Source organism: Narcine bancroftii, chromosome 2 (genome assembly GCF_036971445.1).
Source record: "Narcine bancroftii isolate sNarBan1 chromosome 2, sNarBan1.hap1, whole genome shotgun sequence".
In the NCBI taxonomy this organism is placed as follows: Eukaryota; Metazoa; Chordata; class Chondrichthyes; order Torpediniformes; family Narcinidae; genus Narcine; species Narcine bancroftii.
The window spans coordinates 91,264,702-91,278,506 of NC_091470.1; the positions used below are offsets into that span (position 1 = coordinate 91,264,702).

Here is a 13,805-nt window from a genome sequence, read left to right on the forward strand (position 1 = left end):
TTCACTAAAAATCTTACAATTCAATTTAAGAATACATCCTGTCTTTTCCTCCATTGATTGTAATTCAGAAGATAAATTTTTATGTATCAAAATTGCTACACCTTTAGCCCTGGAATTAAATGAAGAAGAATATACATGCCCTACCCAGTCCCTCTTCAATTTCATACTTTCTTTGACATTCAAATGTGTTTCATGTAAAAAAGCAACATCAATTTTCATTTTCTTAATATACGCCAAAATTCACTTATGCTTAATTGGACTGTTTAAACCTCAAATATTAAAAGTAGCAAACCTCAACTTTGACATATCTACTAATATTACAAAAACTAATAATATCTTTATATAAAAGCTCAAATCAACATAAATAGGCCCTCCAATAGGAGAAAAAAATACAAATTAAAGGCTATTAAAAGGAAAATAAAATAAAATAAAATAATTAAAAGGAATAATTTAAAAAAAACTACCAAAAGGTAGTAATCCCTAAACAAAATTGGGCTGAGGATCACCAACCAATGGCTGATGACTAATAGAACTTAGAGCAAATCTCTCCCTCCCCAGCCAAACAAAGAATAACAGCAAAATATCATAATAACATAAAAAAATAAAATAAGAATAAGAAAATTCTTCTATTCATCCAAGAGATTCCAAACTCGGAGACCCCATTTCAAGAGAAGTTGGACTCTTTCCATTCACGATTTTCCCATTTCTACCATTTCTTCCGTTTCCAGAACAACCAGATTTTTTTTTAGGAGACAATGGTGGACTATGTCTTTGTCCTCTTACATCTGGCAATGAATCAGCAAAAATCATTACTTCACGATCATTCTCAAAAATCCAAAATTGATAGTCTCCATAAAACACCTTCAACACTGCCGGATAGCGAAAAGTAGACTTATAGCCTTTACGCCACAAAACTTCTTTAACTGGATTAAATCGACGTCGACATTGAATGACCTCTTGACTGAAATCAGGATTTTAAAAAAACTCTGCTATTCTGAATCAATAACAGAGTTTGTCATCTCGCATTTTGCACTGTTAAACAAAGTATTGCTTCTCTGTCCAAATAATTCAAACATTGAATTATTACAGGTCTCGGTGGTTGACCAGGTAAAGGTGTTCTTCTTAAAGCTCTATGAGCTCGTTCCAATACCAAGCCTCCAGAAAAGAATTCTTGCCCTAGTACTCGTGGGATCTAGTCTTTAAAAAAATGAAGAGGATCTCGTCCTCCTATACCTTCTGGCAAACCAACAATTTTCACATTATTTCTTCTACTTTGATTTTCCAAGTAGTCTATTTTCCTCTCTAACTCCTTCTCACATTCTCACAATTCTATAACGGATTTTTAAACCTTCAACACTTTTTCTGTATTAGAAGCCACTTGCTGTTTATATTCCAAAAAAGCAGAATGAATTTTTAAAAAATCTTCACAAGAGGCTCACACATGTGCTTTAACTGTCTTCAATTCTGATCTTATCATTTGAGCCAGCTCATTCATTATAGGCTGAATGACAGCATTGCACTGCTAATTTTGTAGTTCAGAAAAGCTCAGCCCTGCTTTCTCTTATGTAGTGGCAGAACCAGGTAACTGCAGCTCCTGCTGCAACTCAACAAAAGGCATTTTAACAGTTTACTGTGGGTCTGGACTCTCAGCGACGGCACCCCGACTTCCTCAGGGGGTCAACGCTAGTCTCCCCCTGTAGCTCGCTGTTTTTTTTTTAAATCACGGAGTAGATCGAGATCTTCAGGTTGGAATGCTTCCTGAAGCATTTCAGGCAATGGAGTCGTCTTCCTGCGTGCTCGCTCCATTAAAATCGGCAGGCTGCCAGAATCGGGATCCATTTCTTGGGAACATGCACCTTCCTCCAGAGAACGGGTAATTCCAGCACTGTCCTTCACTTGGTGAGTAGTAGACATATTTTTTCAGCTCCCACAGGCAATCTTTGTGGTTTAGGCACTAATGAGGTTAAACCTGAAGCTGTAGCAAGTTGTTAAGGCCCCAAATCTTCAACACTTCGAAAATGTAATTTCTTCTGCATTTAAGGTTGAATATTATTACCATTAATGGCCATAACAGTTCCTTAATATTTTAAACAAAAATTTAAAAAGTTTAAACTTGAACACAAGGGGTTAAAAACGGGTACTTAAAAATCCGGCCAGAGAGGTTGAGATCACACATCTCGATTCTTCGCCATCTTGCCAGATCCTCCAACATCAGTGTTTCCATTAAAATTTTAATTGCTTATCAAAATATTGTATATCCACTGTTTGAGTTTGAAGTTTAACTTTCTCTTTCTTCTTTTTTTTGTTTCTTCTAATACTTCTGGATCTATTTCATCACATGATATGGAGTCTGTTCCAGCAAATGTGTCTAATCTGACTTCCAATATAACTGAAATAGCCTCTTTCTTCAATGTCCTCTTTAAAATGAGTTTCACGCATGCACATCTATTTGTATATGTGTAGCAATGTTTTTTTCGTGACTCAGTGAGCTACTGATAAAGCTCGTACTATGCAGCACCAACCTGAATTTGTTTGATTGAAGACCATGCAAATGGAGTCACCTTTTCGGACAGCTCCTGGCTTCACTTCACAGGTAAGGCCTCCTTCCTTATGTTCTGTCATTTTCTTTGCTTCTTCTCTTTTGTCATTGTAGTTTTGTCTTTTTTTGGAGCTGTCTTCAAATTTTTCTCCAACTATTTAAATATCCATTTTTTAAATTGTTCTAAATAAGGACTTTATTTATTGTCCACTCTTTTAAACTTTTCTCTGGAAAGCAGACTGGACGAGTTACTATTCCATCATTTCACCCCACCCCACTTCCTGTAGTGAGGGAACGAAAACTGCACCAATACTCATAATATAGTATCACCAATGTCTTAACAACATTAAAATCACATTCCAATTCCTGTACTCATTACTTTGATTTATGAAGGCGAATGCGACAAAAGCTCTCTTTACAACCCTATCTAATTGTGATGACCGTTCTGCAAATTTTGTATCCGTATTCCCAGATCCCTCTGTTCTACCACACTCCTCAATGAGCTTCCATACATCGTCTATGTCCTTTCTTGGCTTGTCCTTCCAAAGTGCAACATTTAACACTCACAACATCCTCATACCAGCCATTCATCTCTCTCTCTCTCTCTCTCTTCTTAACCACATCCTCAATCTCCATCAAAACCAAAGTTCCCTACTCCTGTTATCTTTGCCTTTAATTCTGGCCAGAGCATAGAAGCACTTTACTGAGAATATTGTACCTTTGATGGCCCATCAACTATCAACTACAATATTGCCAGACACAAACAAGGGTTTCTTTTGTTTTCAGGTTTTTTTTTCAATTAACTAGTTCAATATGGGTTAATATGGTCATTATAGATCATAGCATTAAACAGAATATACACTGTGCTTAGATCAAGGGATAGTCTATTGTAGTTTTACAAATTTCCTATGCACGTGCATATGATACCACCTGTTATTTGTTTGATTAAAATACTTTGTATGAGGGATTTATGTGTTAAATTCAATAAAGATATTTAAATAAGAAACAACCTGGCCCAATCCATGCTTTCAACTGTATATCCTTTCTAATTTATTTAAAATTAAAATTTCTCCAATTGATATAATAATAACATTATGATCAGTGTTCCTCCAAACACACTTCCGGCACCTGGACTGTCTCTTGCCCAGTTAGGAAATCAAGTATTGTTCCGGGTCAAGGTGGTTTCTCTATATTTTGATTTCAATATCATTCTAGCCGAAGCCAGACAACAACTTTCAGACTTCTCTCCTTACATTTTCCTCCATCACGAGCCCACTAGGACTCATCAAACCATTCTATTGTGAGCTATCTCTGAACAATCGCTTCCAGTCATCTCCCTAGCATGGCAAACTTCTTGTTTTCCAAGTCTGCACTGTCTGTTGTCCACCTCCTTCCTAAGATTCACAAATACAATTGATCCGGCAGAGTTATCATGTCCACGTGTTGTTTCCCCACTGAATTGGTATTGGCTTAACTGGACTGCATTTTGTCATTCCTGGTTCAGACCCTCCCCATCTACACCCTGGATACTTCACATGTGCTCCATAACTTTAACAACATCCAGTTCCTGGAGGTCATTTGGATTGTGTTTGCCATGGACATCCAAAAACTCTACCCAATAGCAAAGGCCTGAAAGGCCTACGTTTAATTCTGGACAACAGACCCATCTAGTCCACAACTAACATCCTATCTTATCCTCAGTTTAAATAACTTCTTTGTCTCATCCCACTTCATCTTGGTCAAAATTAGCATGGGTACCAGAATGGGCCCAAGGTATACCTGCCCATCTAAGTATCTACCTATCCACCACTCCATCCATCTATCTTTCTATCTTATTATCTATTTTAACTATATATACATTTACATATCTATGGTTCGTGTCAATCATCTCGTTTGTTTAATTCAAAGTAGATTACATTCATTGTTTTCTTTTTTTTAACCAAGTACTTGTTCGGCCACAACAATAAGAACTCAGATGCATTTCACAAAATATCTGCGATCATAGTCAGTACCAATTCAAGATCAGTGTTATTGTGGCATTGTTGGATGAGGGATCTCCCTTAGATTCAGAGTATAGTGAGGAAGAAAATGGGAATTTATTTATCAATTAACTATAATTTTAAATTTGACAGAAAAGGGGCTTTCCCTTTTGAGCTACAAAGGACACAAGACAACATGAAGAAGTAAATAACATTACAGGACGCTGATACAACCATTGATTTTTTTTTCGATAGTAAGAGAAAATCTCAGAGAATAAGTTGAATTGAATGCAGTTTAGTGGTGAGGTCAAAGATAACAGTCACAGGCATGTAAGAAAAACTAGAGGGTTATTTGTAAGTTGGAGTAAAAACTTAGATTGTTGAGTTGGTTGGTTTAAGTCGGCACATCATCGTGGGCAGAAGTCCTGCTGTGCTGAATTATTCCATGTTATTATCATGTGACCGTATATGTACAAGCAGATGAAGGTGCATTTCTCTCCACCACGGTGCACTCATATTCGTACATAATAATCATATATAAATAAACATTATACAATTTAATTTATATGAATATTTTACTACAAATTAACCATTTACATTGATGAGAGCAGATAACATGTTAAAAATAATTCCAAAAAATAAATTGGGGATTGTTATGGAGAACTTCACTTTTAACACAAATAAAATTTCACATTTAATGATCATGAAAGATGTTGGAGAAATATTTAGTTGACTTCTCTTGAATTTTGGAAGTTTTTCTAAAATATTATGCCACTGATTTCCATTTGTCCTCAGCATTTGATGCCTCTCGTGTTAGTTTCCATCAATAGTCATCCAACATTGATGGATTCCTGTGCCCCAGATATGCTATTTTATGTTCACATGATGACAGAAGACTCCATTCTTGCAGTCTTGAACCAAGTCTTTTGTCTCTGACCAGATCATTTCAATCTGGATGTATTATCAGAGAGGATAACCAAGCATAAACAATCTAAAACATGGATCAGTGTCTTATTCCACATCTGGTTGGTGCATTGTGGCATCTTCTTCCTCCTCATCTTGGCTTCAAGTTTCTGGTTGCTTCTGAATTGGAAAACTGTAGTTATCCAGCACTGGTCTCATGGCTGAAGGCAGATTGGAGTATTCAATAGATTTGTTATTGTTAAGCAGAAAAAGCAGATACTTCGGTCAGACATAAGTAACACTCCATCACCTGATCCCTTTGTTCTCACGAGATCATTAAAACTGCAAGTGGCATTGACTTCTGAATACTTCTGAGCCAAGCTACATATGTTGCATAACAAATGTGAGGTTTGCCTTGGTCACAAATTTTACACAGACATTCCTATTAAATGCACGTCATTGACGCATAAGCGTATACATGTCACAAATATAACAGAATGTATCACAGATGTTCCAACATTGGGGAGTCATTTCTGCTGTATTACATTTTCTTGGAGGCCCTAAATTCTATTGTTAAATACACTAACTATGTTATTGCCTGTAGAACCTTCGTTCAATCTATATCAGTATAATACACACCATCTGTAATTGTGAGCTGCTTTTATAGACGCTCTGCATCTACTTTGATTAAATATTCCCAGCTGTAAGACAACATTTGCATAGCGCCCACACTGAGTACATGCCCATGCTTGCTTTGTCTGATCAAAACAGCTTGCATCGTGGGCAATATATATGTCACGGCCTATTCCAGCAGCAAAAGAAATTCACCAAGACAATGAGGGGTATTAAAAAATATTTTTATTATTTGCAATTAATAACATAACACTTCAGGTGGCCATGCTGAGGCTCTACTGCCTCACACTGGTAATTCTGGAGCAGGTCCAGAAGTCTGTCCTTCCCACACTACAGACCCATTGACCTGTACCAGTTCCCATGGTTGCAAAGGAGCCATCTGTTTTGAGAAGGAGCACAAGAATTCATAAACAACCGGATAGGTTGACATATTCAAAAAACAGCTCATTATATTTTGATTGCTTGCTAGATACTGGCATATTTTGGCTGTATTCTCAATGCTGTGGTGAATGTCTGCCAAGCTGCCTGTCACCCCACCTCTGGTGAGCCTTGCTGTACTAACATTGGCTTGGCATTATATCTATTGTTAAGGACACTCCCCTTGGGTATAACTGTATATGAACCTATTGTCTTTCATTATTGCACCATGAGTTTCTGCTAATAAAAGCCATGATTATTGTTTGATGACATCGTCTTTCTCTACTTCATCAACTGGCACTTCAAAAAGCTCCTTCAAAAGCTATTTTCTCTTTACAGTCAAAATGGTTCTTCCTTGCAAATTCACAATTATCAATTTCACTTTTATGAAATGGAGGAACTAACCACACCCCTGTACTGGCTATAAACTTCTCAGTTCGACTAGAAGATAGAATTCTGCTTTGTCTTATCTGCCTTATACCACCTTTGCTTCTCTGCAACCTTACTCCATTTTTAACTCAAATTTTCTTTGCCTTTCTTTTTTCTCTAACACCACTTGCATTCTTTTTTCCCTCTGCCTCAATTTTTTGCTCACTCCTTTCAAACATGAGCTTTGCTTTAATAGGTTTACACTCATAAATTTCTCTAATTCTGCATCTTCAAACTTACCCTCTTCTACATATTTCCTTGCTATAATTTCCTTTATCTCCACCTTTCCCAGGGATAAATTTCCTTCAGAAAGTCCCAACAATTGAGCAATATTCACCAAATCATCCCTTTATGTCTTCTGCAATTGTGCAGGAGATGGTGAGTCGAAAACCCATTCAATATCCATTGCAGCTTTTACACACACACACCCAAGACTATCAATTAGCTTGGAAAAAGGACTGTATCAACCTAATCTAAATTTAATTTATTACAAAGCTCCAAATTCTGTGCTGCCTTCTGTAGCACATACATTATAAGCTCCCCAATTTGGTTAAGCTATATTAGCTCCAAATGTGGTTAAAAAAAAATCTTGGATGACAATTCCCCAATTTTATTGTGAACCGCACATAAAGAAACCAATAGAAAATTAACCAGACAGTGTTAAATTTTAAAACACTAACTTTGTTTCTAACTCTTAAAATATAATCATAACTTTTAAACTATCCTTATCTACTTCTTTGGCTTGGCTTCACGGATGAAGATTTATGGAGGGGTAATGTCCACGTCAGCTGCAGGCTCGTTTGTGGCTGACAAGTCCAATGCGGGACAGGCAGACACGGTTGCAGCGGTTGCAAGGGAAAATTGGTTGGTTGGGGCTGGGTGTTGGGTTTTTCTTCCTTTGTCTTTTGTCATAAGGTGGGCTCTGCGGTCTTCCTCAAAGGAAGAACTGTGAGGCGCCAAGATGCACGGTTTGAGGTGATATCAGCCCACTGGCAGTGGTCAATGTGGCAGGCACCAAGAGATTTCTTTAGGCAGTCCTTGTACCTCTTCTTTGGTGCACCTCTGTCACAGAGGCCAGTGGAGAGCTCGCCATATAACACGATCTTGGGAAGGCGATGGTCCTCCATTCTGGAGACGTGACCTGCCCAACGCAGTTGGATCTTCAGCAACGTGGATTCGATGCTGACGGCCTCTGCCATCTCGAGTACTTCGATGTTAGGGATGAAGTCGCTCCAATGAATGTTGAAGATGGAGTGGAGACAACGCTGGTGGAAGCGTTCTAGGAGCCATAAGTGATGCCAGTAAAGGACCCATGATTTGGAGCCGAACAGGATTGTAGGTATGACAACGGCTCTGTATATGCTAATCTTTGTGAGGTTTTTCAGTTGGTTGTTTTTCCAAACTCTTTTGTGTAGTCTTCCAAAGGTGCTATTTGCCTTGGCGAGTCTGTTGTCTATCTCGTTGTCGATCCTTACATCCGATGAAATGGTGCAGCCGAGATAGGTAACCTGGTTGAGCGTTTTGAGTTTTGTGTGCCCGATGGAGATGTGGGGGGGGGGGCTTCTAGTCATGGTGGGGAACTGGACATAACTAATGGAGACTGTGGATGCTGGAGACGGGTGTCAATGGATTTCGATACAAAACCGTGGACTGCTGGGGACCAGCTCGAAACTAGCTGAAGGGGTACCATGTAACAGAACCAGGTACAAGAGGGTGCAGAGGACTTTGAAGGGTTCCTGATGATATCAGAGATTCGAATCTGGACTCGAGCTCAGGAAGCCAATGGTTTGGGTTGCACTCTGCGTTGCTGCAGAAGCGATGGAGCAGAATCCACGGACACTCGGTGACACTGGGAGGACTCTCTTTAAAAATGTTGCATCTCTTTCAGGAAATTTCTACTGAAGCAAAAACTGTCTGCAACAATTTCTTGTAATGTGGTCCTGTTTTTAAATACATGACAATAAATTTAATCTTGAATCTTAGATCTTGAAACTTAAATCCTAATTTCTTTTCTACGAGGGTCAGTGCCGCCTTTCGCTATGTCCATCTTCTCCAACTGCAGTCTCTTCACTTTTATCTGTGTTGCATCAAATCCACTTGACTACGGTGCCAGAAAGAAGAGATCATCATGAACACGAAAGGGTCAGAAATACTGCGGGTCAATATAAATTGTCCGGATGTAGAAAAGAATTGGATTATGGTGAGGGTGTGGAACAAACTGCTTCTTTAATAGTAAAAATCCGGCTGTATTTGTCATTTTCCATTTAAAAAAACGGTACCGGTGTGGTCTGGAAGGGTATGGTCAGGGTGCAGATCAGTGAAACAAGGCAAGATAATAATTAGGCCAATAGATTAGCAATTCTTTAATACCTGTTGTCTTTTAAATTATATCTGTTTGAATGAGCAGATAGATTTCGCGGTTTGGATGTGTAACCAGCACTCGATAGGTGTCTGTCTGCTAATGGTTAACATTTCTTCACGTACCTGTTGGTACACTCAGATCTAAGTTTTCATACATTTGGCAATGAGCGTCACCGGGCATTTCACCACCTCCATCAGCTCCTTTCGAAATGTTCTCAGGGTCAGGACATAAATCCCCATCTTTGTGCAGGTACTTAGAAGCGGGACCATGAATGCGATTGCTGGAAAATCACTGCCAATGAAGTACTCAGCGCCTAAAGCATGCTCACTCACAACGTATACAACTAAAATACTCCACAACAATATGAAACTACCAGATATGCTGAAAAGTGAAACAATGGATTTCTTCCGTTTCCCGATCTCCGGGTCATTCTCTCCATTTCTGTGGCCCCTGAGCTTCTTGCGGGCCTGACCAGAGAGGAAAATATATCTGCCGGTCAGTGCATTGAGGAACAAAATCAATATGAATGGGAGGAAAAGTGTTAAAGATAATATGAACAACTCAAATGAAGCCCACGCGGGTGAAGTTAAAAATGCTTTTTTCCAGACACAGCCTAGCAGTGTACCATTGATGGTAAAACCTGGGTCCATTGTAAAATACCAGGGACAGTTTGTAACACAGCTCCGCACAGTCACCGTGCCAAGAAAAATTGTCGCCATTCTCTCGGTGCAATATTTTATTTTCCAGTTTTGACAACAAATGGCAACAAACCGATCAAATGTAAAGCCCAGCGTGAACCAGAACGACATCATTGTTGTTGCCCATATCAGTACCCAGTTAAGAGAACACATGGGGGTGATGGTCAGGAATGAAAGTGAGAAATATATTTCAACAATGCTCCTTAATATGGTGTCATTGATGTTCAGCAGGAGGTCAGCCGCTGCAATCCCCACAAGGTAACGAATGATACAATTGGAGAGGCCGCACTTTCCTCGTGCCAAGGTCACAATCGCCATCAAGTAAACTTGAAGGAAAGAGAAAAAGAACATTATACTGGGATTGCAATACACTCCTGTCCACGTACATTTTTCGGCATGGAATAACTGATTTTCAAAAATTAAACTAATTTACAATAATTAATGGAAAGAATCGAGGAAATCAAAAAATGTTTTCAGCACAGCTCCATTTAACAAGTGACTGACACCAAAATCCGGTGCAAAATATGTGGAATGTGTGAGTTCTCTGTGAGGTGAGATGTCTTGTTTTTTTTGTTGTCTATGTCAGTGATCTGGATCTTATTTTTTGATAAATTGGATTGGCAATTTTGCTGATTACAGGAAAATCGGAGCCATTGTGGACACCAATGAAGATTCTCAAAGGGATTTGGCCTAAATGGGAGAATAGTCAAAAATGGCAGATGCAGTTTAATGCAGACATTTTGGAAGTGCAAACCAAGATAGTATTTACACAGTAAAGGGGAGGGCACTGAAGGTCGTGGAGCAGCAAAGAGATATGGGAACATAGATACATTGTTACTCGAAGGTGGTGTCGCATGTGGACAGTGTTGCAAAGAAACTTTTTGGCATCTTACACTTTATTGATCAAAATATTCAGTATAGGAGATTGGATGTTATATTCACGTTTGTTAAGACTGTGAGACCAAATTTGCAATATTGTGTGGAGTTCTGACAGCCTAATTACAGGAAGAATATCAGTAAGATTGAAATAGTGCAGAGAAGCTTTACTAGGATGTTGGCTGGTCTTCAGGAGTTGAGTTTCAGGAAAAGACTGAAGATGTCAGGAGGACTTTATCCCTTGGAGCAATGAAGAATGAGTGGAGATTTGATAGAGGTTTACAAGATTATGGGAAATATAGACATATTGGATGTGAGTAGGCTTTTTGCACTTAGATTGTGGGAGATAAATATGAGATGTCATTGTTTAAGGCTTAGATGGGAAAGGCTAGGGGGAACATTAGATGAAATTTATTCACACAGTGTGTGATATGAGCTGCCATCTGATTTGGTGAACGTGGGCTCGATCTTAAATTTTAAGAATATATTTGAAATTGGAAAAAACATGGATGGGAAAGGCCTGGAAGGATATCAAATGGGAATATGTCAATGGAAGTAGCAGAAAAATGGTTGGAGGGGTCTAAAACGGTCGAATAACCAATCTTCTGTGACCTAGCATTCTACGTTTCAATGGTTCTTCCATCGAATTCACAATTCTTCCTGTACATTCACTAATATACCAGTGATGTATATGGATATTCTAAATTGCATTTAAAATCATGTTAGCTGCACAGTCAACAGCTGAGAAAGGATAAGATGGCAAGTAAAAATATTATGTATTTAAGTAGTTCATGTGATGAATATGATGATAGCATCTACTAGATGGTTTGCATGTGCATCAACATTTAATTTCAATGTGAACAAAGCAATGTAAAAAAATTGGTGCAGAGGGCAGAGGTTCAGATTTCTGGATCATTGCGATTTCTTCTGGTGAAGGTATGACCTGTACAAAAAGACGGAGGTGGGGGGGTGGTTGGTGGCAATATCCTGGCAGGCAGGTATTATACAGCAGTGGGGGAGGGTTAAAAGTAATTTGGCAGGGGTTTGGACCATGAGAAGCAGAAAGTGAGTGCAGAGATTAAGGTAGAAAGGGTTAGGGTATGACCAAAGCATGATACTAATTGCTCTGAGTTGGCGAGAAAGGACAGGCAGTGGGCAAAACATAGAGATAGTCTAGTTAGAGGGGTTGCAATGTGCCTTTTTCAACACTATGAGTATTCGGAAACAAGGAGATGAACCTAGAGCATATATCGAACTATGATATTGCAGCCATTACAGAAGCTTGGCTGCAGGAAGGGCAAGATTGCCTGATGCAGGTACCTGGGTTTAGATATTTAAAAAAAAATTAATAGGATGGAAGGTAAAATAAAATAGAGGATTGGTCAGGGATAGTATAACGGTGATAGAACTGAAAGATGTTGCAGAGGGAGTGTCCATTGATTTGGTGTAGATGGAAGTTAGAAATAGGACGAGAGCTACCACTAGGCTGAGTGTAGTCTATAGGCCCTTAAATAGCACTCAGGACAGCAAGGAGTAGATAAGCAATCCTATTTTGGAATGGTGTGGGAAATACAGAGTTACAGTTTTTGGATTATTCAACATCTCTCATAATTATTGGCATAGTATGTTGGCTGGCCAACTAAAGGAGATGCCACACTGGATCTGGTCCTGGAGATGAACCTGGTCAGATAGTGGATGTCTTGGTGGAGGAGCATTCTGGTAGCAGTAACCATAATTTCCATAATTCCATCTTAGCCACAGAAAACGATATAAACAGTCAAACTGGAAAAGTGCTTAAAAGGAGAATTGTAAATTTTAAAAGGATAAGCCAGGAACAAGTGAGAGTAAATTGGAAACAGATGTTTAAGGGTGAAAGCGCAGAGGTAATGTAGAGGACTTTTAGGGACCATGTGTGCAGGGTTCAAGATAGTTTTGCTCCCCTGGGATAAGGAAAAGGTTGTAGGAAAAGGGAACCATTGCTGATGAAGCAGGTGAGGCAGTTAATTCAAGAGGCAGAAGGAAGAATACATTAAATATAGGAAATAGGAAACAGAAGGTCCTCATGAGAAGTGTATGGTAGGCAGGAAGGAGCTTCAGAAAGGACATGAGAACTTGAAAGGGGCAAAAGAAGGCCTTGGCATGTGGAATTAAGGAGAACCCCAAGTCAATCATGTATACATAAAAAACAGAAGGATTACGAGAATGAAGGTGAGGCTGATAAAGAATAAGGGAGGCAAGATATGCCTGGAGTCAGAGGATGTTGAGAAGACCTAAATGGATATTATGTGTCAGTTTTCACAAGAGAAAAGGGTAATCATCACAGTGAGGTTGAATTTGAACAGCCCTGCGTGCTAGAGAATGTAAAGTTTAAGGAAGCAGATGTGCTGGATTTTCTTAAAAATATCAAGATTGATAGGCTCCACGACTGGCCGATATAGACCCAGGGTCGAGAAAGCTGGGACAGTAGCAATGATCTTTTAATCCACTTTGGCTACGGGAGAGGTTCCAGAGGATTGGAGAATGTCAAATGTAGTCCCCTTGTATATCATAATAGGGAGAATCCAGGGAATTATAGATCAGTGAATCTTACGTCAATCATGAGCAAACTAATGGAGAAGATTCTTAAGGATAGGATCTTTGATCATTTGGAGAACTAGAGTCTCCTCAGGGATATTCAGAATTGCTTTGTAAAGGGAAGGTCATGCCTCACAGGTATAATTGAGCTTTTTGAGGAGGTAGCAAGAAATTGATGAGGGTAGTGCGGTAGATGAACTTGTATGCACTTTAGCAAAGCATTTGGCAAATCCACAATGAGAGACTTATTCAGAATTTCACGAGGCATGGGATCAGTAGAACCATGGCTGTGTGGACAAATAATTAACTTGTATGAAGAAAGCAGAAAATAATAGTTGAAGGAATGTATTCTGCCTGGAGGGTGGTAACTGGTGGAGTGCTGCAGTAAACTGTTC

General features: G+C 39.1%; 1 long non-coding RNA gene across 1 annotated transcript in view; it reads left to right on the top strand.

Moving 5' to 3' along the window:
- Window positions 1–1,626: 1,626 nt before the first annotated feature.
- LOC138753892 (uncharacterized) overlaps window positions 1,627–13,805 on the top strand; it is a 47,947-nt gene continuing 35,768 nt past the window's right edge. The window contains exon 1 of the long non-coding RNA XR_011351485.1: window positions 1,627–1,899. This is a non-coding gene — a long non-coding RNA (uncharacterized lncRNA). The remainder of the gene's footprint in view (window positions 1,900–13,805) is intronic.